Below are 26,646 nucleotides of genomic sequence, written 5' to 3'. Positions count from 1 at the left end.
ACATTTGATAAAACCATTACCCCTTGGATAATACCATTATCCATTAGGTAATACTATTACATAGTGGGTAACCAACACATATTTGGAACAATACATCAAACACGGAAAAGCTTCGATTACATTTACAACCTATAATAACATACTTTCGATAGGCTATGTGAGACATTTCTTCAACCATTACACTAAGACCCGATCTTATAATTGTTAAATCTTAAATGAGTGGGAGAATTATGTATAGATCTATATGGGATTGACAACCCCACTTATGGTTGCTAGCTACAACCACGATCGATAGATCAAGGGTGACAATTGTCTTAACATTTCATGACGTCCGAAGAAGCATCGTGGCGAGCAGCATTACAACCGATAGCTCGATTATAGGGGCTCACGATAACATCGAATAGTGAAATTTTAGCGAAAACACATTTATAAGTATGATTATCTACTTATACACAACATTTATAAGTATGATTATTTACGTATATAATACATTAATAAGTATGGTTATTTACTTATACGGTACATTTATAAGTATGGTTATTTACTTATACACTACATTTATAAGTATGGCTATTTACTTATACATTACATTTATAAGTACCGTTATTTACTTATACACAACATTTATAAGAATTGTTATTTACTTATATACTACATTTATAAGTATGGTTATTTACTTATACACTCGATTTTTGGATAATAAAAATCAAATAATAAGTCACACTTTTTATAAGTTTAGAAGTTATGTGAACTTTTATTTTATAAATGCTTTTGGATACATAATACACACATAAATTCTTCATTTACGCTGAAGGCATACATATACAAAACATTTTACAAGACAAAGATATGATTTTCATCTACAGAAAAACATCGGATTTTTCTATTACTAAAATCTTATGAACTTAACTTTTTGTTGACTTTTAAAACGACATGTAATCTCAGGAAAACAATTAAGCTCAGATCGGTGGAGCTACTTTTGAAGACAAGACACCAAATATCATTATGGGAACTACTTTATTTGATAACATGCAAACCTTGTAATGTATTTTGATACTAAGTGACATGTGGGTCATGTAACTGATATAATTATATGATATGATGGTTATTTATGTACTTATGTTTCAATGTATACAATTATTGGGTAATAAAAATGATAATTCCCACTCATGTTCATCTTCAAGCTAATGGTTAAGTTGAATTCAACAATAAGATCATCATCAACAATTTAAAGAAAATGTTAGTTGAGAAGAATGGAAAATGGGCAGAAGAGTTTCCTTTCGTCCTATGGGTAGATAGGACCACTTTAAAAACAACCAATGGCCAAAATCCACACTCCTTGGTATTTGGAACAGAAGTCGTGATCTCTACTAAAGTAGTGACCTCAACGGCAAGATACCAATTGCAAGATCAAGAAAACAAAGATAGGATCCTTGCCTAGGATCTTGACACCATCGATGAACTCTGGGATCATGATAGGATCCATATTGTTACTCATCAACAAAGTATTGCTGAAGCGTATAACAAGAACATCAAAAATAGAAGATTCCAAGTAGCTAACTTGGTTCTTAAGAAGACATTCCAAAATACCAAGGATACCAATGCATGCAAATTGGCACCTAAATGGGAATGACCATATCTCATTGATTCAAAAGCATGAAAGGGGGCATATTGGTTGGCTACCCTTGAAGGGAATATTTTCCCAAGATCCTGGAATGCCATTCATATGAAGGCATATTTCATGTAAGTTGCATAAATCACTTTTGACGAACTCAAGGTACATTATCTCTACCCTTTACTTATGATTTATTCTTTAATTTACTCTTCTAAAAACCACTACTAACTTAAGCATCGTGTAACACCGTAAAATTTCAAACAAAATTTTCATTTTAAAAATCACATAAACCTCATAAACACATTTCAAAACTCTCCAAAATGACTATTTATCAAACACACATGTTCATAAATTGTTTAAACACAATCCGGGATCCTCAAAACATAACTTCGTCTTGTGTGTACAATCAAGTCGGCACCTTCCCGTGATCCTGAGAAGTACCTGAAACACATAACACATAACACGGTAAGCATGAAGCTTAGTGAGTTCCCCAAAATACCACACACATCTCATTAGCCTCTCATGGCTATACTCGAATAAGACCCTCCGGTCAATGTGTCTCAGTGGGACCCTTTGGTCCCACAACTCGGGTGGACCCTCCGGTCCTAACTCAGTAAGATCAGAATGATACACAACATAAATCACAAAGACATAATGCAAGATATCACAATACTCAATATAAGCACATAATACCTTCCGGTCACACAAATATTACCACTATAGGTAAGTATAGTGAGAAGACTCACCTCGTAAGCAAGCAAATAAACCTCGTACACGAATCACCGATCCGGCCTTTGCCTAACACATATGATAATTATCTCTAATTAACACTACAATCACAACTATAAATAAACCAAATGTTATTTTCCTCTCTCTAACACTTGGGATGGGTAGAAGACAATTTTCCCCCTCCATGGTCCCCATACTCCCTGTCTTGACCAAACCCTAAAGTCAACAAAAGTTAACACTCGAGTCAACAGTCCATGTTGACCTGACTTGTCGAGTGCATCTATGTGACTTGCCGAGTCCCCTCGTTCCTTCAGCAATGCCGTGAAAATCCCACTTAACTCATCGAGTTGTCTCACCAACTCGCCGAGTTACTCATGTCCAGACTCGTCGGGGAAAGCCCTAACCGACTCATCGAGTCAGTTCACCGACTCGGCGAATCCCTTCAGCCTATGTTCTCATTCAAATGTTTTAAGGCAGATTTACAACCCCCAAACTCTAGATATAGCCTCCCAAGGCTGAGATACCACATAAAGTTATGAGCTTTACATCCATGCATGGCACTTAAGGATTGAAATGCCAAAACAAGTTCCATTTAAGGTCTTAATCATAAAAGCTCTTCTATTAGTTGGATAAAGCTGGGACCTTTGGACTCTAGAGACCTCACAAGGTCCAGATCTGAAGTCTCAATCTCTTGGTAAGCTCAACACACTCAAAGTCTCAAGAAAAGATGGAATAAGCCCTAAAACTCCATAAAAATGAGATCTAATCAAACTAATGAGCAAGGTGGAGACTTTTTACCTTTAACAGAAGCTATAAATGAACTAACACCAGATCTAACAGTCCCTTTTTGTTCCTTTCTTTGATACTCTTCTCTTCTCTTCCAAAAGTGTACTAAAATGCCCAAAGATTAGCTCTCTTTCTCTCTTAGATCAATATGTACGATTAGGGTTTCACACAGGGGAGTAAGGTGGCCGGTGAGGCAGAAATGAGGGCTTAAGGTCCTTTAAATAGGACCCATCCCCGAAGATTTAGGGTTTCCTCTCACAGTGCCAACTCGTCGAGTTAGTCATAAAACCCACGTGGCCAATTCATCTCTACTCAACGAGTTGGGGCATCCAACTCATCGAGTTGCTTAATCAACTCATAAATAAATACATAATTATTATACCTGGGAGTCGGGATGTTACACATCAGGGGCGTTAACCAAGCTAACACCCACCCCAAGGTAATGTTTACAATGCGATGGAACTCAAGGATATTGACACACAAAGATCCTAACATTCGAGGATCCTAGCACTCAGGAATCCCGATAGATACATTGTTCTATGATCTTAACGATTGCAAGTCGCAAATTTCCTAGAAACTATGAATAGAGACTGGTCATCTCTCCTAAGATAAGGGTACTTAATCCACTCTAAGGTTTTAAGATTACCACTTTCATACGAGTTAAGGTTTCTACACCTCGATTAGGCACACAAAATCTTAGTATGGATTAGAATAAGGGGATCATTTCACGCTTCAGTTACATGGAAACCCTCTTATTTTTTAACATATGTTGAGATCATGATGATTAAACCTATGGTTAATAACACTGACTTGGTATCTTAAGTTGGGATTTCCCCAATAAATTCCTAAGGTTTATAACACTGTCATTTTATCTTAAGTTGAGATTTTCCCCGGTAATTTCCTAAGGTTTATAACACTGACGAGTTATCTTAAGTTGGAATTTTCCCCTATAATTTTATAAGGTTTATAACACTGACGTGTTATTTTGAGTTGGGATTTTCCCTGGTAATTTGCTAAGGTTTATAACACTGACGTGTTATCTTGAGTTGAGATATCCCCCAGTAATTTCCTAAGGTTTATAATGCTAAGGTATTGTCTTAAGTTGAATTTTCCCTAGTAATTTGCTAAGGTCCATAAACATTGTCATTATTTCATAAGTTGGGATTTTCCCAGGGAATATGTAAGGCTTGTAGCATTATCATCTTACAAACAAGGATCCTCCCTGGTTTTCTAAGTAAAAGCCCAACAAGGATCTTCTATGATAAACTTTTAAAGAAAGGATCCTTTCAAACGCAAACTTCCATATCCTACTAAAGGAATCACAACTTCAAATTCCCCTTAAATCAAAAGGTTATAAACCCTAAAGAGCAACCAAGTCTTATCCCAAATTGATGACTAAGTATTTTTAGGTTGTTTAGAGTTATTATAAGCTATGAATTTTTTAGGATCCTGATTATGTAAGGATCCTCAGAAATCCTATTACTACAACCACACAAGTTAACCATGCAAGCAGGGAAATATAAAATAACCATAGATTAAAAAGGGTTATCCGATAACCCCACAAAAAGTGAAATATTGTCTTACTTGCCCAAAATATTAACGTTGTTTCTAACTAAATAAAGTTTAAGTTGAAAAATGATCACAACCACCCAGAGCCACCTCCGTTTTCTCTCCTCCTTCCTTTGGATGCAATGCAGGATCCTAACTGGAAAAAAAGGCTCACTAGTTAATTTGCCTAGGGCCTCACGCCATATGGCCACATTCCAGGATCCCGTATTCTCAATATCCTCTGCAAGCTTAATCTTTGCCTCCCAGACAGCAAAAGCAACGTACATCGTCACTTCGGCAATCACCTCTTCCATTTCAGCCACATGCTCCTTTTCCTTCTCAACTTTTTCCTTAGACAACTTCTCCACCCTCTATTGGATCTCCTTGTTGATTTCGTTTTACTCCCTTAAAGCATGCTATGTTTGAGAAATCTTGACCTTGAGATCCTCATGGGATCTAGATACGAGATCATTGACCTAAGAAGGGAAACTGTTAGTAAAAAATAAAATTAAATGAGAAGAGCACAAGAATATTCACGGTTTGGAAGAAGGACATCAACTTCTTTAGCACCTCATCTGCTCCAACATTCTCAAGACCCCAGATGTCGGACGATCTCCTCTTGCGAGATGTCAGGGTCTTCACAGCGAGATCAAGTTGAGTCTTCTCGAGAGGATGGGAGCCAGATATTTTCCTTCTTCCCCACATGCAGGCTACTAGAGATGTCATCTTCAAGCTTAGATAAGAAAAATTAAGCACTAGAACGAGTGGTTTTGGATCCTACATATTGAGAAGGATCCTCGTCAGTTTAGGATCCAATTGTCGGAACAGATAAATACACTAAAAAGAATTCCTAATAGTGACCATTGAAGTTGTGGTAGATGAACCTACTTGAGGGATAGGATACTCAAACTTGAATGATCTGACATCTATAGATAAAGCAAGGAAACTCATGATCTTATCCTCAGTATCCTCAACAACAGAAAAGCTTCTCCGAATTTGAAACTTGCATCAAAATGAACAAAATAAGAAGAGTAAATCCTCGGATCCTCAAGATCAACAAATAGATCCTGCCCTTTTCAACCCAAGCTTTGGGCAAGAGATCCCCATTAGGAATGGAGTCACGTCTCACAAAAAAGTAATTTTCCTTCCAGGCTCGATCATTGTGTTTTTTTTAGAATAAAAGGAGCTTTGTTGGTCTTGAACTTAAGCAGAAAATGAGAATTCCCAAAAGTAACAAGATCATAAACATAAGCCAACTCGACAAGACCTATGTCCAAATTATGGCAATAACTCACTCAATCAATCCATAGTAAAATCCTCCAGATAATAGGCATAGCTTGAATATATGAAAGTTTGGTGGCTTGGAAGAAATTGGCAACAATACCCAAGAAAGGGTTATTGAGGTCCAAAGAAAAGGGATACACAGTGAAACGTACCCATAAAGGACAAACAAAATCAAGCTTAAAAGCATCAAAAGATCTGAAGATTATGTGGGAAGGAAAAGATTTGCCGACTTTGAGAGACTACATGTCTTCATTATCAAATGAACCTACCTTATCATAGGCCAGGATCCCCTAATTGATGAAGTCATTCTCGGAAGGGACATTAATGTTGGCACGAGAATAGGCTACCTTCTTGCCCGTGAACAGAAAAAGAGGGAAATAAAAGGAAAAGAAGAGAAAGAAATTACCTGTGAAGGTGATCAGAGATAATCGAGAGAAATATTGGGAAAGGTAAAGGAATTCAAGTCGGTTACCCTATTTAACCTAAGTGACATAACAAAGAGAGAATGCATGTGTGTGATTTGACTGCATAATGGTGCTTATGGAATGGATAAATCCTATCTGATTAGGGTTTGAATTCAAATTCTTTATCTATTTTAATTTTTGGAATTATACCGCCAAATATTTGGAAACTAACATTAGTATTTTGCAGGTATAATTTGGGTGAAATTGTTAAGGACAGGATCCCAGAATCATATTTAGGATCTGTAATATTCTTAAACCCTCAGGATCCTCAAAAACATCATAGGATCCTGATTATTATGATTAATATCTCCTAACACTTATAGTGGTTATATTATTCTTTCTTTTTCTCATTTGTGCAGAATTAGTTAACACAATACTCATTCTCAATGGAGAATCACTTCAACCAAGCTTAAGAACCAAGAATACAAAGTCAAAAAAAACTTGCAAATATTTGTTCAAGGAGGATCCTATAAATATCTGACTTCTTGTTTATTAGCTTAGACTATAAATTACACCTATAAATCGCACATTACACACACAATTAACTCTACGATTACACTTGTATTCGTATTATCTTCATCATCTCTTTAGTCTTATATTAAAATTAATAAAAAGCAACAAGGCAGGTGATCATTATCACCTCCCAAGGTTTTATGCCAGAGATCCTATAAAGGATCATGGGCTTTCCTTGTAACTCACTTGTCTCACTTTGATTATTATTCTGCACCTTTATTATCCTAACACCACAACCTCTCATACAATTTGGTTGAATTATACTTGATTAATTTTTGACCAAAACATAACATATAGAATTCTAGCAGTTAAGATAGGAATAATTTTCTGTCAAATAACTTATCTCTCCCCTGTGATCTTCACATAAATATTACGCATGGGTTCCTGATTTTTCTTGAGTTCTTCTAGATTTCTTTCAAACATTACTAGTTATTTTCAAGGTAATCCTCTTATTCCTTTCTTCTTATTTTCCTATCTGTTGATCACAAGCAAAAATAAAAGCGCTCGGTTCTCGTGCTAGTATTATTTCCCTTCCCAAAAAAAAAAGATCCTGTCTTATGAATAGAATTGATCTTTTGATTATGAAGACATCGAATCCCTGATAGCTAATAAGGCTTTTTCTTCCGATGCTATTTTTAAGACTTTAGATGCTCTGGCTCAACCAAATTTCGTCTCCACTACCTGGGTTTGCTTTCCTGAATACCCCTTCTCTCTAGGCGTGACTTACCCTTTTTCTAGTATCGTTTCCAAATTCTTTGAGGTCACCTAAATTTCCTACATCCACGATATGCCAGTGATATGGAAGACTCTCTTGTGGATCGACCATCTAAATCACTCCATGGATCTTGACATTGGTTTGTCCAAGTAAACCCATGTCTATGTTTTTTCAACCTCCGAAAATTCTTGTTTCCTACTCAAAGCCAAATGTAACAAATCACATATTATTCTGAAATCAAAACAAAATGATGTTGCCTGGAAAGAAATATATTTCTTTGTAAGGCATGATTCTATCCCCAATAGAGATCTCTTGCTAAAAACTTGGGTTAAAAAGGGTAGGATTTAATGCTATTATGCAAAGGATCCTGAAATTCACACTTGTTTTTTGTGGTTTTGATGTAGCTTTCAAGTTCAAAGACGTTGATCAATCTACTGAAGAGACTGAACAGAAGGTTGAAAATTTTCTTGCTTTGCCCGAGGATGAAAGATCCTTTAGGCTCGAACAACCCAACTTCCAAGATAGTTCATCTGCTACTTCCTCAATCTCGACAAGTAAAGATCCTTTGTTTGTCTATTTTATTTTGTTTTATATGAAGGATCCTAAATCTATTGAAATTCATTTTTATGTATTGGATTCAAGGCTACTCGCTTCAGTGCTTAGTTCACCCTTGTTGATATCAAGTTTGGTAGCCAGGTCGTGGTTAAGAAAGAAAGGGCATCATCTTCTTTTCCTCTAAAGAGGGCTTCAATTGATCTAACCATCAAGACCTCAGGATCCAAGAAGAGGAAGTCGACTGAGGACCCAGATCTTGGCCTGGAGAACCTTGGAGTAGAGAAGGAATTATGGAAGCTAATCTATTTCTCACAATCTGTAATTACTTTCAAGCTCCTTTCTATTTTACTTTAGTTTACTTACCATGATCTTTTACAAGTTCTTGATCATGTTTCTCGATCGACCGAGGATCTAAGGCTCAGAGATGAATAGGAAGAACATACCTTGAAGGAGCAAGATGGGATCAACAGGGATCTTTGCCATGGAAGTCAAAGAGGTGATTTCCAAGCTCAAAAGTAGTATCGTTAAAGCCATCTAGGAGGCAAAGATCAAGCTGGCAAAGGATGTGGAGAATGCAGGATCCTAGAATGTGACTGCTTAGCGAGAAACCCTAGCTAATCTTACTAGAAAGCCTATTAATGTTGGTCAGGATCCTACAAAGAAGTAGAAGAAATAGGAGGAAGAAAAGAATAACGATACAAAGAAGACCCCGTTTGGGGATGATCAAGCCTAGAATTAGGTTTGATAATTTTTTTAAATAATATTTTGGTTTTTAAGACAATTTTATTTTTTATGTGTGGGGTTGGTGGGAAACCCCTTTAATCTTTATGCTTTTGGATGCTTATTTATTCTCCTGTATGGTTGATGTGATTGTAAAAATAGGATTAAAATAGATTTTCCTGTTGATTAGGATCCTAAAGAGTATAGGTTTTACAAAAACCCTTAAAATCCTAAAATTTTGAGATAGCTAACCACCTTATTAGAATCTTGCAATAACTAGGATCCTTGGGTTTTAAAAAGACAAACATTGATTTTAAAGGTAGGAGGATTTTCGTCCTTATAAGGATAATTCTTTAGAAAACTATGATAGATAGAACCTGGTGATCTTTCATTAGGCTTCGTCTGGATTTGTCCTTTTGAATTTTCCTTTAGGATTCTGATCTTGGAGATGTATTTTTCATTCTTGAGGTTAGAACTGAGGAAAATCCTTTTTAATCTCTCATAAAGTTTCAACTTAACAGTTAACTGGGATAGATCCCAACTTAGGATTAATTGGGGAAGATCTTAACTTATAATTTACTAGGCAACATTCTAACTATGAATTAACCGGGGATGATCCCATTTTAGAATTAATTGGGGAAGATACTAACTTAGAGTTTACTGGGGAAGATCCCAAAGCATAAGATAACATGATAATGTTATAAACCATAAGTTAACACTTTAGGATCTTAACATATGTTCAGAAATAAGTGGGTCTCCAAGTCACTAAAGCGTGAAATGATCCCCCTTATTCACATTCCATAGCTAGATTTCGTGCGTCCAAGCGAGGTGTGGAAACCTAAACATACATGAAAGAGATTATGAACTCTTTAAACCTTAAAGGGGCTTAAGCACCCTTGATCGGAGGAGAGATGATCAATTTCTATTCGTAGTGTAACACTCGTTTATTTATTAGTTAAATAAATAAATAAATGATCGGATAGTAGCCCTAAAATCGATAATTATTTAGCAAGGTGTTGATCTCGAGCAGCTATTTGTCACACTTTTTAGAGATTGGGGGTTAAAAGTGTAAGTTCAGACTTAATTTGTAAATATTTATGAAGACAGGGGCTCCGTGGTAATTATTGGGAATTTATGGGACTTCAATTAAAGAGATTATGGGTTAGGGGGAGCTGTTTGGTACATTTCGTACCTAAGTTGTAATGGATTTATAATGTTGCGGTTTAATAGGTAAATGTAGGATTTGATTGGAAAAGGAACCTATGGGGAGGGACTAAAATTGTATAATGAGCAAAGTTTTGAGTGGAGTGGGATTTAAACCCCGATGACTCCTTCCTTCCCGTTTAAAGCATCGCTACCAAAACCCTAACGTAAAAATGATGAGGCAGCCGCTATACTCGAACCTCTCAGCCGGTCGCTGCCGTTCGAGGTCGATGCCTTGCTGCCAAGTCGAGTTCTTATTGGTGTCGGAAAACCACCAGGATGAGCTCGCCATCACCGTCATAGCTGAAACCATCGTGAGGCGTCATCATGGTCGGGGTTATCATTGCCGCCGGCTGTAGGTGCAAGGATGGGTACCGTTCGCTGCCACTGTTCCTCTTTCTCCTTCCCTTCGTTCTGTTGCTATGTTGCTGTGAAGTAATGGGTGTGGTTCTGCTTCAAGATTCGGGTGTAAGGGAGGTTGTTCATTTGGGAACCCAAAGGAACCACCGCCACCACTACGAGGTGGTGGCTATCGACGTAAAACCATCTGTTACCGCCATACGCCACCAAATGGATGGTTGGTTTCCCTCTCCAAGATGAAGGCGTGATGATACGTGTGGGTGTTGACTGGATTGCTCGAAAAGGACATCAACACCACCATAGGGTGGTGGCTGCTACCTCCTGCCACCACTGGCCACCATATGGTATATGTGTGTGTGTTTATGTTGTTTAATGTAGGTGTTTATTTTGAGCTTCAACATTGTAAAGTGTAAATTACAGCTTGGAATAATAAAAGAAATTGAAAACCACCACCTTAGGTTGGTGGCTGCCGCCTCCTGCCACCACCGGCCACCGTGTCGGGTAGCGGTGTGCTTTGATGGTGTTTGGACTCGTTTGGATGATTGGACAAGGGACTCAAAAACCCTAATGGGCCCAATGAGGCTTAATGGGCTTAATGAAACCTAATGGGCCCAATGATGCTTAATGGACCCAAAAGCCCAAACATGTGACTAATGGGTGTAATAAACCCTAATTAGCCTAAGGAAAACCCTAATGGGCTTAAGGACTTGGTTTTGGGCCTATTGGGCTAAGATGGGATTGGAAACCCTAATTAGGGTTTAGAAAACCCTAATATTGGATTTATGGGCTTGGACTTAGTGGGACCCACTTTTGGGTCATTGGAATAGAATTGTGTGATTAAGCCCAATCACACCATATGACTTATTTTGAAGAATGATGGACTTAATGGATTAAGTCCTTGATGGATTAAGCCCTTAATGGGTTAAGTGAGAAACACTTAACCCTAATCATCATTTTATGTGAAACCCTAGTTTAACTTGGGTTTATTGTTGGGCTTTCTATTGGGCCTTGATGATTACGTTATTAATGGGCCAAGGGTAAGGCCCATGTAAGGGGTTTGGGCCCAATTTAGAAATTTGGGCCATAGATGGGCCATAGTTTGGGCCTTAATTATTATATGATGTTGGGCCTTTGAATGAGACCATGTATAGGCCTAGGTCCAATTTGAAAAATTGGGCCATGTCTTGGGCTTTGATTCCTAGTTAAATTTGGGCCTATGGATTGGGCCTTAGGCTTGAATAAGCCAAGCTAGGGGTAATGTGATAATTACCTAAAGAAGGTACTTATGGTTATGTATTGGGACCCAATTATTAATTGGGTGTTATTTTGGTGTTGACAGTTCGGGAATCTATCATCCAGCAGCTGGGGTCGAGTCTGCGGGACTTCAACAAGTGTGGGATTGTGTCTTCGGGACTTCAGCAGTGTGAGGTGAGTTACCTTCTAGTAGCGGTGGTCTAAGGCCACAATGTCGGCCCACCAGTAGGAGACATATGATAGATGATTGTCTTTGTGATATCATCTAGGTTTGCTACTACCTGATATGTTATATGCTAGCACGATATGTTGTATGTGATAGTAGTAGAGTTCGGTTGTTAGGACCGAAAGGTAGTCAGGCACCCCAGATACGTCTGACAGTATGTGATGATATGTTTGCATGCTGGCTTGTTATGTTATATGCGATAGAGGTAGTGGGAGGGGACCAGTCCCCGAGTTCGGTTGTTAGGACCGAAGGGTAGTTCAGGCACCCCAGATATGTTTGATAATATGTTTATGTTATGTTATATGTGATAGTAGTAGTAGGGGTGAAATAGTCCCTGAGGTTCGGTTGTTAGGACCGAAGGGTAGTCAGCACCCAAGAATGGCTCGACATGGGTAGTTAGTGCCCCAGAATGGCTTGACACGGGAAGGACGGCACCCCAAAATGGCCGCATGGGTAGGTCGGCACCCTAGAATGGTTGTACGGGTAGGTCGGCACCCCAGAATGGTCGTACCGGGTAGGTCGGGCAACCCAGAAACGCCTGGCAGTATGTATGCTATGTGATTGTATGGTATGTAATATGATGGGGGAACTCACTAAGCTTTGTGCTTACGATTTTCAGTTTTGGTTTTAGGTACTTCGTTTTCGAAGGAAAGGAGCCAGCTCGATCGCAGCGCATCACACTATGTTTTCCGCACATGAGATCCTTGGGGATTATGCTCTGATATGGTTTTATGATACTATGTTTTGGATCACTGTCACTTGAGTTTTAACATGAGACTTTATTATGAATGTTTTTATACTGATGGTTTTATGTAATAACATAAATAAAAATGAAATTTTTGGCCTGTATTATTGGGATGTTACACGTAGCGGCTAGGATCCTTGAGTTTCTACATGCTGCAAATGTCATCTTGGGGTGGGCGTTAGCTTCGCTAACACCCCTCCGATTCTTAATTCAGTAATGATCTTTGATAGAAAAATTAATCAAAAGGGAAAAGTGAGTGTAAGGAGTAATTGCATACCTTATCCTTGTCATAACGAAATATTATGACTTTGACTTACACAAAATGTGCCTTGAGGTGTACAACATTTCATGATCTTGTGAAGAGGTTCCTTTTTAGAGTAGCTAGGAAATATGCCCTATTTCCTGCTTCTGAATCAATAAGATAAGGGTCTTCCCATTTAGCTTCTAGTTTACCATCTTTAGGATCCTTGGTGTTCTGAAATGCTTTTCTTAATACCAATTCACCTAATTGGAATCTTCAGATCGTAATATTATTATTTTAGGATTTAGCAATTTTTTACTGATGAGTTACAATGTAGATCATGGCGAGGTCCCTTATTTCATCAACGGTGTCAAGATCCTCAACTAGGATATTATTGTCTTGATTTTGGAGTTTGTATCTTGCTGTGGGATCACCACTTCTATTGGTATCATAGTTTCTGCTCCAAATACTAAGGAATATGTGGTTTAACCTGTTTCCGTTTTAGCTGTGGTCCTATCCGCCCATAGCACGAATGGAAGTTGCTCAGCTCATCTTTTATTCTTCTCACCGAATCTCTTGTTTGGATTATTAACTATGAATTTGTTGTTGAACTCTACTTGTCCATTAGCTTAAGTATGAATTAGGGTAGCCATTATCATTTTGATTCCCCAACTGGTGAAAAAGTATCGCATTCTTTTGCTTATGAATTGGGATCTGTTATCACATATGATCTCTGCAGGGATCCCAAATCTAGTGAGGATGTTTCATTTGATGAATGAGACTACTTCCTTATCTTTCACTTGAACAAAAACATCAGCTTCTATCCATTTTGAGAAATAATCAATCATTTCTAGCATAAAAACCTTTTCTCCTGGTGCCTAAGGAAATTTACCGGTTATTTCTATTCCTCGTTTCATGATTGGTCAAGGTGAAATGATGGGATGTAAAGGTTCTACCGGTTGATGAAGGATGTTTCTATATATTTGCCAAGCAACACATTTCTGAGCATATAATAAGGCATCTTTCTTCATGGTGAAGTAGTAGTATCCCATTCTTAACACTTTGGAATATAAGGATCTTCCCCTAGTATGGTTGCCATAATCATGTTTGTGTATATCTTTCAAAATTTCCATAGCTTCATGATCCTCTAGACACTTTAGATATTGGCCTACCATGGACTTTTTGTACAACACCCCTTGGATCATCACAAAGCGTGAGACCCTTATTATGAATGATCTATTACTTTTTTCTTCTTTTGGAATCATAACATTTTGGAGGTATTCTATAATAGGTTGGGTCCATGATTTTGAATGTTGTTGTGGACCCTGCATGTTTGGTCCAGGATCCTAAGTGTTAGGATCATGGTGAGGGGTTTGGAGATTATGATCTTCAAATGCTCCTATGCTAGATATTTGATCATGGATGGCGAGATCTTCTTGTATCTTGGTTAGATCTTCTATTGTGGGGTTCATTATACGGACTATTGGGATCTTGCTTTCTGGTGGAATCCTGAGAGGAGATCTTAGATTGGCTAGTGTGTCTGTTTCAACATTATCTTCTCTAGAAACCTGTTTCAAACTAAAATTTGTAAACTTTGATGCCAATATTCTAAGTAACTGAATGTATTGTGCTAATATTTCACCTTTGAGTGCATAGGATCTATTAAAATGGTTAGGTATTAATAATGAATGGACATATACCTGAAGATCCTTGATCTCAAGATCCTTCACTAGTTTTATTCCCTTGATTAGTACTTCATATTCTTCTTCAATGTTAGTTGCATCGAATTCACAGCCAATTTCCCGGGGTAGGATGTCCCCCTATGACGATTTTAGTATGATCCTAAGTCCTGTTCCTATGCAATTGGATGCTCCATCCGGAAATAGTGTCCATTTCCCCATGATTTCTTCTTTTTGAATTTGTTGAGTTTCTAATTCTACTTTAGGTTGTAGATCATCACTATAATCAACCACAAAATCTGCTAGTTCCTATGGCTTTATTGCTAATCTTGGCACGTATTTGATGTCACATGTGCTTAGCTTTATCGGCCATTTAGTCATTCTACCTAGAATTTATGGTTTTCTCATGACATTCTTAATACAATAGTTAGTTTTGACAATTATAATGTGAGTTTCAAAATAATGTCATAGTTTGGTAGGTCATAACTAGTGCAAGTATTAATTTTTCGAGATGAGAGTACCTAGTTTCCGGATCCAAGAGACTTTTACTTACAAAGTAAATAGGATGTTGATCCCCGTCAAGATACTTGGTCAGAACTACACTTACAATATTTGAAGATATGGAAAGATATAGGAGGAGTGGTTTCCCATCAAATGGTTTCACCAGTAAGGGTGATGATCTTAAATACTTTTTAAGTTCTTGGAAGGCGTCTTCATGCTCCTTGGTCCTCTTAAACTTCTTATTTTTCTTTAAGATATCGTAGAAATATTTGCACCTCTCCGAGGATCTTCTTATGAACTTGTTTAGAGATGCTACTCTCCAGTCAACCTCTCGATATGTTTCGTTAAAGTTGGGGATCTTAGATCAATTGTGGCTTTGATATGTCCAAGACTTGCTTATATCACCTTCTTAGTTACCATGTAACCAAGGAACTTGTCTGCCTTCATTCCAAAGTGACATTTGGATGGATTCAGCTTCATGTTGTATTCATCTAATATGTTGAAGGCTTTTTCAAGATCCCTGAGATGATCTTCAACTTTTTTAGATATCTCAAATATTTTTTTATGTATATCTAAGGTTTCTAGGTTTTTTAGGTTATATATATATATATATATATATATATATATATATATATATATATATATATATATATATATATATATATATAGGAAATACATACCTTCTAGAGAAAATAAAGATTTAACTTAACTTTCTAAATTTTTTACAAGAAACTATCAATAAATGTAGAAACATTTTAGTATATGCTTTAGTAAAAGAATTACACTAGTGAAACTCAACAAAATTCTATGAGAGTTTGTGATGTTATGACTAATGCTAATGGAGAATTGAGAACAAGAGAACATGAAAGATTTACAAGGAAATCCCTTGATCCTTGTTAGGATCTCCAGCATAAAACCTTGAGGGGTGATAATGATCACCTGTCTTGTATGACCTTATTGATTTGAATGTAAATTACAAAGATGAGCTTAATGATACGATTAAAAATGATAAAGTGAGTCTAGATGAATAAGGTGTCAGACAGTGTGACATCCCGGAATTTAGGTCAAAGACTGTGAATGGTAAAATTCGCATTAAATGTCTTTGTATTGATTCATTGATTTTTAGTGCATCTAATGTAAAATAAATGAGTTCATTTCAACTATTATAAGATACCAGGTCATATCTTACTTTCAAATATGGAATCTGGAAAACAAATCAAACAGCTCAAACTGCAACCCTAAGAATATGTCTGAAAATTTGAAATTTTGTACTAAGCAGTTGTGAGCAACACAAACATTCTAGTCTCATAGTACACGTTTCCTTGTTTCTGAAAATATAAACAACGTCTAAAAAGGAGTTCGTATGCAAAAGATACGACTGTTTTAAGAATCCAAAACCAATATAATACTGATTTTCTTAAAACCGCTATCTCTAAATATTATAAAAAGAGAACCATTAATTCATCAATGAAGCAATCAGGGCCTTTGATTGTGTTTTAATACTCTGTGTTCCACCCTTAGATCAAATTGCTGAAATCATCTTCCCCAAATAAAATTCAAACACAATTACATTTAATTATAGAAATCTTTAAATTCAATAATTATTTTATCAATTGAAATATATCGTTCTATTTATATACATGATATCATTTTCTCACTTTGTCTAATTAATATTGTTCCTAATTTAACTCTCTTATTTATAGGTTTTGATTTCCAAATTCATAACCCGTTTATATTTTATTTTATTTTATTATTTATTTAAAAACTCATTAAACAATCATATCAATAATTAAGTTATTAACCTATAAAATCTAATCTAATCCTATTATATCAGCAAAATATTTAAGAGTCAAAATTAAATTCAATATTATTCATAATTTATCTCCAAATATATCGCACATCAAATGAATCAATTTGAGATAATTGTTTGAATTTTAAAACTTATTAAATAAGAAAGTCAATTAATTTGAAGTTTTGAATTAATATAACTGATATTTTTTTTTCAGATGAATAGCCGAAAATCTCCACGATGTTATATTAGGGTCCCAATTTTTTAGAAGATAATGATTTTCTTATTCAAAAACACCCTCTTATATATATATATATATATATATATATATATATATATATATATATATATATATATATATATATATATATATATATATATAATGAAGTGGTTATTCTTACGATTTTAGATTGAGTCCTTTGATTTACAGTGTTCTTCTTGAGCAATCTTTTTCTCCAATTCTTTTTCCAAGTTACTTTACTCTATTCTCCTTATTCTTCTTCAATTTTTTGCATTTACTATGTTCTTATTATTTGTTATTATTGTGTTCTTGGTGTGAGGTCATGAAAAAAATTAATCAATCTACTTTAAGCATATTAGTTTCATTCATTTAGTTACAAAAACAAAATTATACCCTTTATATCGATTTTTTAATGTGTTGACTAATGTTTGTCTAGAGAAAGCCATAAAAGTCGTTGTAATGCATAATGACAAAGCTAGTGGAACGGACCAAAAGCAGGATAAAGAAGTTTTTTATCGTGACACTTCAACTTGCATGAACAAACACGTATCTGTTGTTCCAAGGTTTTCAATAACTTTTTTATACATATTATTATAATCTTCGATTAAATTTTCTAATTTTATATTATTGAATTTGTTTATATCAATGGTTTTAGTTTCAAAATCACCATTATAGTACAAGACTTTACCGGTATAGTGTCACTTATGTTATTTGATCGTGACGCAAAGAAACTTCTGGAAAAAAACACACCAGAGTTGCTTGTAAAGTTTAATGCGGTTATCGATATTAACTTCATTTAAACAAAATTAATTTTTACTTTTTGTCTGTCTATTTTTATAACCATTCATTTTTTTCATTTTTAGGAGAGAGTAATATAAAGATTTATCCGTTTGCTTTGAAATTACTTTTAGATAAAAAGTTCACGTTCAAAATTCAAATTTCTCATTATAATTTGAAGAACAATGGTGATGGTTATGCAATCTCAAACTTCAGTGTTGATAATAAAATCACAGTTAAATTGGAAAAAGAAAATTAACATCGAACAGATAACATTCTTTTACGAAATATACTACAAACACTACACTTATTATATTCATTTTTTATATTTTACTTGATCAACTAATATATTTCTATGTACTACAAATATAGGCGTTGTAATCCGATTTGTTTAATGTTTTATCGGAAAAATTCGGATGTCAAGACACATTAAATTTAAATGTTTTAAATATAATATAACTAAATCTAATATTTTAAATACTTTAAAATATTATTAACTTTTAGATTGACATGCGAATTCATTGTCTATATTTAGGTTGCAGTTTCGTTTACTGGTGATAACGTTATACTCGCTTCAAATCTTGATAAAAGTATTGCAACAAGTCCGCCAACTAATTGGATATCCTGTAAAAAAAGTGTCTAGACATGAAGAATTAAAATACAACTTGGAAGATGTTTATGATGTTGATAATCTGGAAACAATGTCCTCAACCAAACGATCATTAACATCAATGACAGGTCGTACTTCTGAAGAAGGCAAGCCAAAACTGTTAATTTCAAAGAAAGAAAAATAATATATGACTTTCATGATTTTATGAGTAGTTGGGTGATTAGAGTACGGTTGATTCCATATTATTTTTAGATACTATTTGGTTTTTGGGTTTGGTTTTTGATTACTTTGTTTCATAGTATTTGTTTTGGGTTCGAATTTTGATAATTTAAATACATTTTGGGTTTTATGAAATGTTAAATTATTCATCTATATTCCTTTTGGGTTTAAACTCGTGAATTTAGAATTTTAAACATTTTTTACTCTATTATTCTGTTTGAATGTGAATTTGTCAGCATTGTTCTAATGTTATTCATTGCAACTTCAATTTAATATTAACAAACTACAACTTTTTATGAAATTATAAACTTTTATAAATATTCTAACTATTCTAAAACAATTATTTATAGCTCCTTGTGAATTTATTGATAAATTTGTTAGTAAACATCTACCATTGAAATATTATTATTTTTTAGATATTGATGATATCCACAATTTTACAGATTTAAATAATAAAACCCATTACAATGATGCTTGAGAGAGGCGAAGACTAAGACATTTATATTTTTTTGGAAAGGGAACTTCCCTAATGAGGGTTTCCGAACCAGCTTTTGCGCACCACTAATCCCCGTTGCCACAGAGGCTGAGTAGTGTCAGGATATGAACATGGGTCAATAGGTTATCTTCCACATGTCTTCCTAAGTCACCACATCCCAAGTGTAAGACATTTACATTTTCAAAATAGATGATTGAAATATATATCTAAAAGAGAAACTTTGTTTCATCATCTAAAGCAACAAAATATTTTTGATTAGGTTTCACTTATACATTTTCCACCCTTAGATCAAGTTGTTTACGTCATCTTGACCAATGTTTGGTCTAACACGTTGTTCATCAATGTTTTCGTTCAAACCTTCACCAATTTCTGTTATCCCTAAAATAAAATTCAAATCCTCCCCAAATTTAAAGCCATAACTTATGAACTACCCATCCTATATGTTTGCAAATCAACATGATATATCTTCTTAATTATTCTATTTCTTTCTTAGTGTACATCGATGGTACTAAAATTCATAAAGGGCAAAACAATAACCTTGTATTTAATTCTTATTAATATAATAAATACTTCCAATTTTGAAGATAATAATTGGTCTCATACATGTTAAATTACAATTGCTCGATTTCCAATTATCGAACTCAAAATCTTTATGTAATTATTCTTAACCTTACCTTTTTTTTATAACGTTATTGATTAGATTTACTATAATTAAGTTTAAACTGCAGAGTTTTTTACTTGAAAGTGATGAGCATTAGTTATTGTTTTTTTTTTAAGCTTGAGGATGATGCAAAACTCAAAATCCCTTAGTGGTAATATCCTACATAATTAATAATTGATTATTTCGACAAAAGTACTTTCCATTAACTTTGATGACAAACTTTTAGAATTAAGCATATTTTTATGATTATAAATTTCTTTTCTCTACTCACTTATACTTATCATCTTAAAGATGAGAAAAGATTAACCATATCTATATTGAAAAGTGTCAGAAAGATCTTATTGCTCATACCTTTCTGACATGATCTTCAAATGTTCTTTGTTTTTATTCGTTTTTGTGTATTTGATTTGTTTCTTCAAGAAACTATGTTTTCTATTAATTTTGATAACAAATTTGTTGAATTAAGCATACTTTGATGATTATAAAATTTTTCCATTTTCTATTGTTAAATCAAGTGTAAATGAATTTGAACAATCGTTAAATTTCATATTCTATAATGTAATTTATGCACTAATTAATCAAATAATAGTACATATCCAAGTGGTCAGTTACCTCCAAGACAATAAGCAAACATGTAAATTATATGCAATTTCACAATATTGTAATTTTTTACTAGATTTAAATGAACAATTACTTCTTTCACTTGATTTAGATCCTTGATTACTCATGTAAGGTTGTAATAAAATAAAATTATGATAAATTGAAAAAAAAAATCAGCAAAACCTTAAAATTTTGAAATTTGTTGGAAATTTGGTTATATGCCAAGTTAGGCTTCTTTGTGTGTTGTCATGTTTGTTGATTTGGCTATGTAAAGTTCATTTGAAGTTCCATTATCTACAAGAATGTTAATGATCACATCCAAGTGGAAACACTCACAACTGGTAACCATTCTAAAAGATTTTTTCACTTACATTAATCAAAAACTGTTATTTTAAGTGGTTCGTTCTCATGGATGCCACATCGGTTGTCACTGTATAGACCTTCTAGCAGTCTGAAGAAGAATCCTAACGGCTTTATGAAGAATTTTGTTGCGTTTTCAATAAAGTATCACTCTGTCAACATTATTCTCTATTGTTCTTTCTCTTATTTTCGATATAGATGTGTGTCGCAATAATAAGACAAAAAGATGTGTTAGTGACCATTAAAGATGAAAGGTAATATATAATTTAAGAATAATATATAAAGTGTAAATTTTAGACTTATGATATTTATTTAAATGAAAAATATGTTGTTTGATTGTCAGGTTCGTATTTGTTATATATATATATATATATATATATATATATATATATATATATATATATATATATATATATATATATAATTTGATTTTGACAAGTTTGATATAAATTTGATAATTGAAGCAGGTAGGAAAGATATGTGCTAATGATTTTGAATTTGTATTGTCCTATAGAAACCAACTGTAGCCTCACAGACCATTCCCTCATATCTCAATAGCTCTTAACATTTTCAAAAATTCAGCTACAAGAAGTTATGGATGCACTTCTTGAATCAATCCTCTAAACCGAATTTCATTTGTTAGTTGGATGTAGTGATCAAAATGCAAGATTTGTGAAATTTCATTATTATTTATTAGTGTTAACCTTTAGCAAATTATGAAACTAATATTATGCTTTTGTTCATAACAGGTTTTTTTGTAATAATTTATTTGATCGGAATATATGTATATGTGATTAGGTGTAGCCTGAAAAATCATATTTTAATTTTTATAAGGAAAAAATACATTGAAATCGACCAAATTACAGTGTCTAAATTTGATGTTATGGTTATGACAATTCACTTTATTTGTAATGTTTATCGAATTTATTTGTAGAATATAATATTGCCGGTACATCTAACAACTTATTGTTGTTTTTGGTTTTACATGGCCAACATGAAAAGAGCCATATGAGCCTTCATGGAGGTTGGTACACCGAACAAAGTCAATTCATAAAGCTACTATACAACATGTTTTAATCAAGAAGTCGTATTATGTTGTGATAAAACAAATATCACATATAGATCATTTATGTTAAAAATTACTGTATTAAAAAACCAAATTGCTCTAATATAAATATTAAATATTTTTATCTAATAAGTTTGGTTTAATAACTCTAAAAATTAATTTAACTAAGGTGTTGTTTGTTTAAAAAAAAAAGATCTTCAAACCACATTCTGTTGCGCGACGCAACACACACGCAACAGTTTCCCTCTCGCAGCAGTTTGATTTTTTAAAATATTTCAGACTGCAAAACCTCTGCGCGTGTGTTGCGTGGCACATCACTTGAGTTACCTCTTCAAACCTCTTCATCTTTCATTTGAATTGTTTTTTTAGAATTTTGGTATAAGTTTTTTTTTTAACTTTTATTATTTATTTTTAACTTAAATTTTTTTAAACTTTTATTTACGGATTTGATAAAATTTCTTATTGTAGTTTCCACAAAAAATTTTGAACTTGATTTACAAAAATTTTTAATTTTTTTACCGTTTCTGTTAATAATATTTTCAGTTTCAATTTTATCTTTTTTAACGTGTGTAATTTTTTACGAACTTTGTAGACATCATTTGCAATTCTTTCTTAATTTTTTTATTATTTTCTTTTTTATGTTTTTTAAAATTAGTTTTTTTTAGAATAAAGTTGTTAGCTTCTTTTATATTTTTGTAAGTTTTTTTTAAAAAGTTTTATATTTTTGTTTTTTACATGTTCTTTTTAGTACTCTTTCAATGTTTTAATACTAGAATTATTTAAAAAACCGTAGGATTTTTTAAAACCTATTGTTTTCTCTCGTTTTAGCTACAGTTTCCCAAACCGTAACCGGGAAAAAACTACGGATTTTTTTTTAAGTCTACTGTTTTCAACTACCCTCTAAATTGTACAGCCATAGATCATGTTAAACCCAAATCAAATCATAAATTATACACCAATTTGCATATTGAAAATATTGAGTAAATCTTGCATTGTACTTCCGTAATATTTCATAGATCATGTTGTATACAAAAATCAAACCAAAACCAATGATATACACAAATAGCTTATATAATTTTACACACAAAGTAAACATAAATTTATACACACAACGTATTCTTCTTCTTTTCAGTAGAAGCTGTCAGGAACAACCCCCTCACATCCATTCTCTTCTTCATTTCCTGTCAATAAGAGCCCAACCATACACTCAACACATCCATAAATTTATACACACAACGTGATGTTTATACAAGTATTGTTCTACACTCTTATAATCTTCCATTCAATCTATTTATACAAATAAATCACAGAAAAATTTACCTTAAATTGAAGCCACTGAGTTCAATCACAAAACAGTCCATCTTATTGTTTAGTCTCCTGTCAAACAAAAACAACAAAAACACCGATTTCTTCTTCTTCATTTCCTGTGAATCATCAAGCCCAAACACACCATTGATTGGTATCAAAAAAAAAAAAAAAAAGGAACAGGGGACTGCTGACCATCGAGACTGAAGAAGGCGACCGAGGAGCTGCTTGAGCAGCCCTCGTTGTATCCACCAAGACCATTGTTTATGTCTCCTTTTCCCTTCGAGACCTCCAGCCACACCGAGCCCCTTCATTCGCATCCTCCTTCCGAGACAGAAGAGCTCAAGCAGCCCTCGCTGCCTGCGCTCCACCCTCCTCTCCGGAAAAGTAAAAAGCACCGGTGCCAATTCCTCTTCCGATGAACGACAAGAGGCCTAGTCGAACCCCGGAGACTATCACCGCAATTTCTCAATCCCTTTCGCACCTCAGAACCGGATGAGAGGGAACACCCGCCGCTTCGATCTTCTCTTCTTCGGCCTAGTCGAACCCCGGAGACCATCACCGCTTGCGAATCGATCGACGAAAGATAAGCAGCCATCGGACCCGATTTCCTTTTTGCCGTCGTGTTTCTTTCTTGACTGCGATTCTTCGATCCCTTTCTTTCTTTTGATTCCTTTGCCCGATCAACAAATGACGACGGGATGCAATTTAAGCCCTAAGTTAAATTCATTTTATAAAATGACAGAAATACCCCCATTATTAAACCCTTATTCCAAATAAGTCCCAAACCCCCAAACATTTAACCCAATTATTTAAAACAGCCCCTCATTTGGTATTTTTTACAAAAACAATCATATTCATTTAATTAAATTTTCAAACAGCCCCTATAGTTTAGCAAATATACAAAACAAACCCTAAAGTGTAAATTCATTATAAAACGGTCCCAAGAGTAATTCAAAGTTCAAGAATTGTGGATTTGCGGTTTCACATGACAAGTCTCTCAAAAGAAATCGAATTCGAATAAATGGAAGTCATGTTTCAAGGGTGGGTGCTTATGGATCCTTTTTAATATTTTAATTATTTCGGGGGGGGGGGGGGGGGGGGGGGGGGGAAGGGGGGAATGCATGTGCTTGTATATTTTCTTTATACAAACCGATTACCTTTTTATGCGAAAATACAATAATCCTAGTTTATAAAAATGTGATTTAACAATGTAGCATATCGTTACAAATAAACTAGTATAAAGGTTTCGTATACGTATTGTGGCTATTTTACCATGAAATAATTAGTCAACACAGCAAATGCTATATGATACAAAAAGTATATGATTTTTATGTGACAGTGTGTATTATAACAAACATGTTATAAAACTTTGTAGTATTTCAATGATTCAAGTTATTACTATTCATGTATATTTATATGTTTAAATACATAAAGTTGATACATGTACATATGTTCATTACTTTGAAACATAAATCTTTATAAAAGGGAGTACATTACACTTTTACATACATACCAAGCATACTCGGCTTTTATAAACTTTATACAATGATATTCATTATGCGTAGTGACTTAATCACAATTAAATTAGGGCTGAGAGCTATTCACAAACTTTTTAGTTAAGGGATTTTTAGTGACACATTATTCATTAGCTGAGTCTAAAGACTTAGCATACCCACACTACTACAACCTTTAATCTTTGCAGCGAGATACATATGTGTAGATCAATATGAGATTGGTATCCCCACCTGCGGTTGCTAGCTACAAACTCGACCGATCAATCGAAGTGGGTGATATATGTCTACGATCGTTACTACAACATCCAATGAAGCGTTGTAGGGGGTACACTCAGTCACATAGCTCGGTTATAGAACTCACTATAAACAGTAACTAGAATATCTCTCTTTAACCACAAACCATGGGTTTGGTTGCTTTCAAAACTATTTTAAGTGTGGAATTACTTATGTAACAGTACAGATTATGTTTCAAGGATATTCAAAGGTTCATTACGAACACCGTTTAAAGTATGGATTTACTTATATAGAAGATACATTTTGGCCTTCAAGGTATTATTACAAACACAATTTAAAGTATGGATTTACTTATAGAGAAATACATTTTGGCTTTTAAAGACTCATTGCAAACACTGTTTTAACTATTGTTATATATATATATATATATATATATATATATATATATATATATATATATATATATATATATATAAAGTAAATACTTTTTAGACTTATTAAAAGCATTACTACTATTAGCAGAAAACTTGTAACTCTCACCAACCTTGTGTTGACCCTCAAAACGACATGTATTCTTAAGAAATATTTAAACATACATTTAAGACGGAGTGGATTACAAATGACATAGTTTACTAGTTGTTATATCATCTACATATCTATTAAGGCAAATCATGTATGATTATTATATGTAAGAATATTATGTCTAAACATTAAGATGTAATACGAATGTTATTTTTTTTAGTGTTGTACTTGTGATATATATTCAGTTTGCATGTGATCCATGAACGTAGTCGTATAGCCCAGCCTGCTCTGCGGCTTGGGCCAGGGGTGTGACATAGATTTGTGATGTTCTGTGAGTTTTGAAAGTGTATTTCTAGTCTAGGTTAAGTAACTAAAAATCCTATATTTCCAGGTTATTGTTGAACTGGTATTTGCAACGTGCTTTGACTTGGTATTCCCGGGTTTTAAGCGTGGTTGGAGTGATTCTTTGTTGTGAATTAGTCCTACGCTGACAATTTCTGCACATGTGAAAAATAAACAAGAAATATAGCCGTTAATCTTTTTAGGAAATAATAATGGTGATGTTCAGGATCTGGACGTATGTTTGGGATCCTAAGACTCTTTTAAGATCCATGATCTTGGATAGTTTTAAGTATCCTTATCTATCTTTAAGATTCGGATCTTAGATAGGATTGAGGATCTTGGACCTAACAATTACCCCCCAAATTGTACCTACAAAATATTTGAATTAATTTCAAGTATTTAAAGTGTATAATTTAATTAATTAGAAATAAAGGATTCGAGGTTTAAACTCAAATGGATAGAATTGTATTCGTTTGAAAGATGTGATTATGTTGTCAAATCTCTTCTCTATCCTTTACGATCTGCATAAACAGGGGTTAATGACTAACGATCTTCTGCTACTTATTTTAGCTCTCTTTCAAGCGTTATCGGTTATCTTAAAGGTAAATTTCCTATTCCTTTCTTCTCATTTTTCTTGTTTTATGATCATGGGTAAAAAGGCACTCCGTTCTCGCTCGAGCAACCTTACTCTTCCTGATGAGGACTTCCTCGATCAAAAGATCTTGTCTTATGAGGGGACTTGCTCTTTTGGTGGTAATGACATTGAGTC

The 26,646-nt window shown here is 34.1% G+C and overlaps 1 long non-coding RNA gene across 1 annotated transcript; it reads right to left on the bottom strand.

Moving 5' to 3' along the window:
- Positions 1-22,992: 22,992 nt before the first annotated feature.
- On the bottom strand, positions 22,993-23,936 carry LOC145001447 (uncharacterized). Its single transcript, XR_013661600.1, has 2 exons — positions 23,278-23,936; positions 22,993-23,138 (listed from the first exon to the last, which is right to left on the bottom strand). It is a non-coding gene; the product is annotated as an uncharacterized LOC145001447 (long non-coding RNA).
- Positions 23,937-26,646: the final 2,710 nt, after the last annotated feature.

The sequence above is a fragment of the Lactuca saligna genome, chromosome 6 (genome assembly GCF_052625555.1).
Source record: "Lactuca saligna cultivar CGN05327 chromosome 6, ASM5262555v1, whole genome shotgun sequence".
NCBI lineage: Eukaryota > Viridiplantae > Streptophyta > Magnoliopsida > Asterales > Asteraceae > Lactuca > Lactuca saligna.
This window is presented reverse-complemented; position numbering and strand designations above follow the sequence as displayed.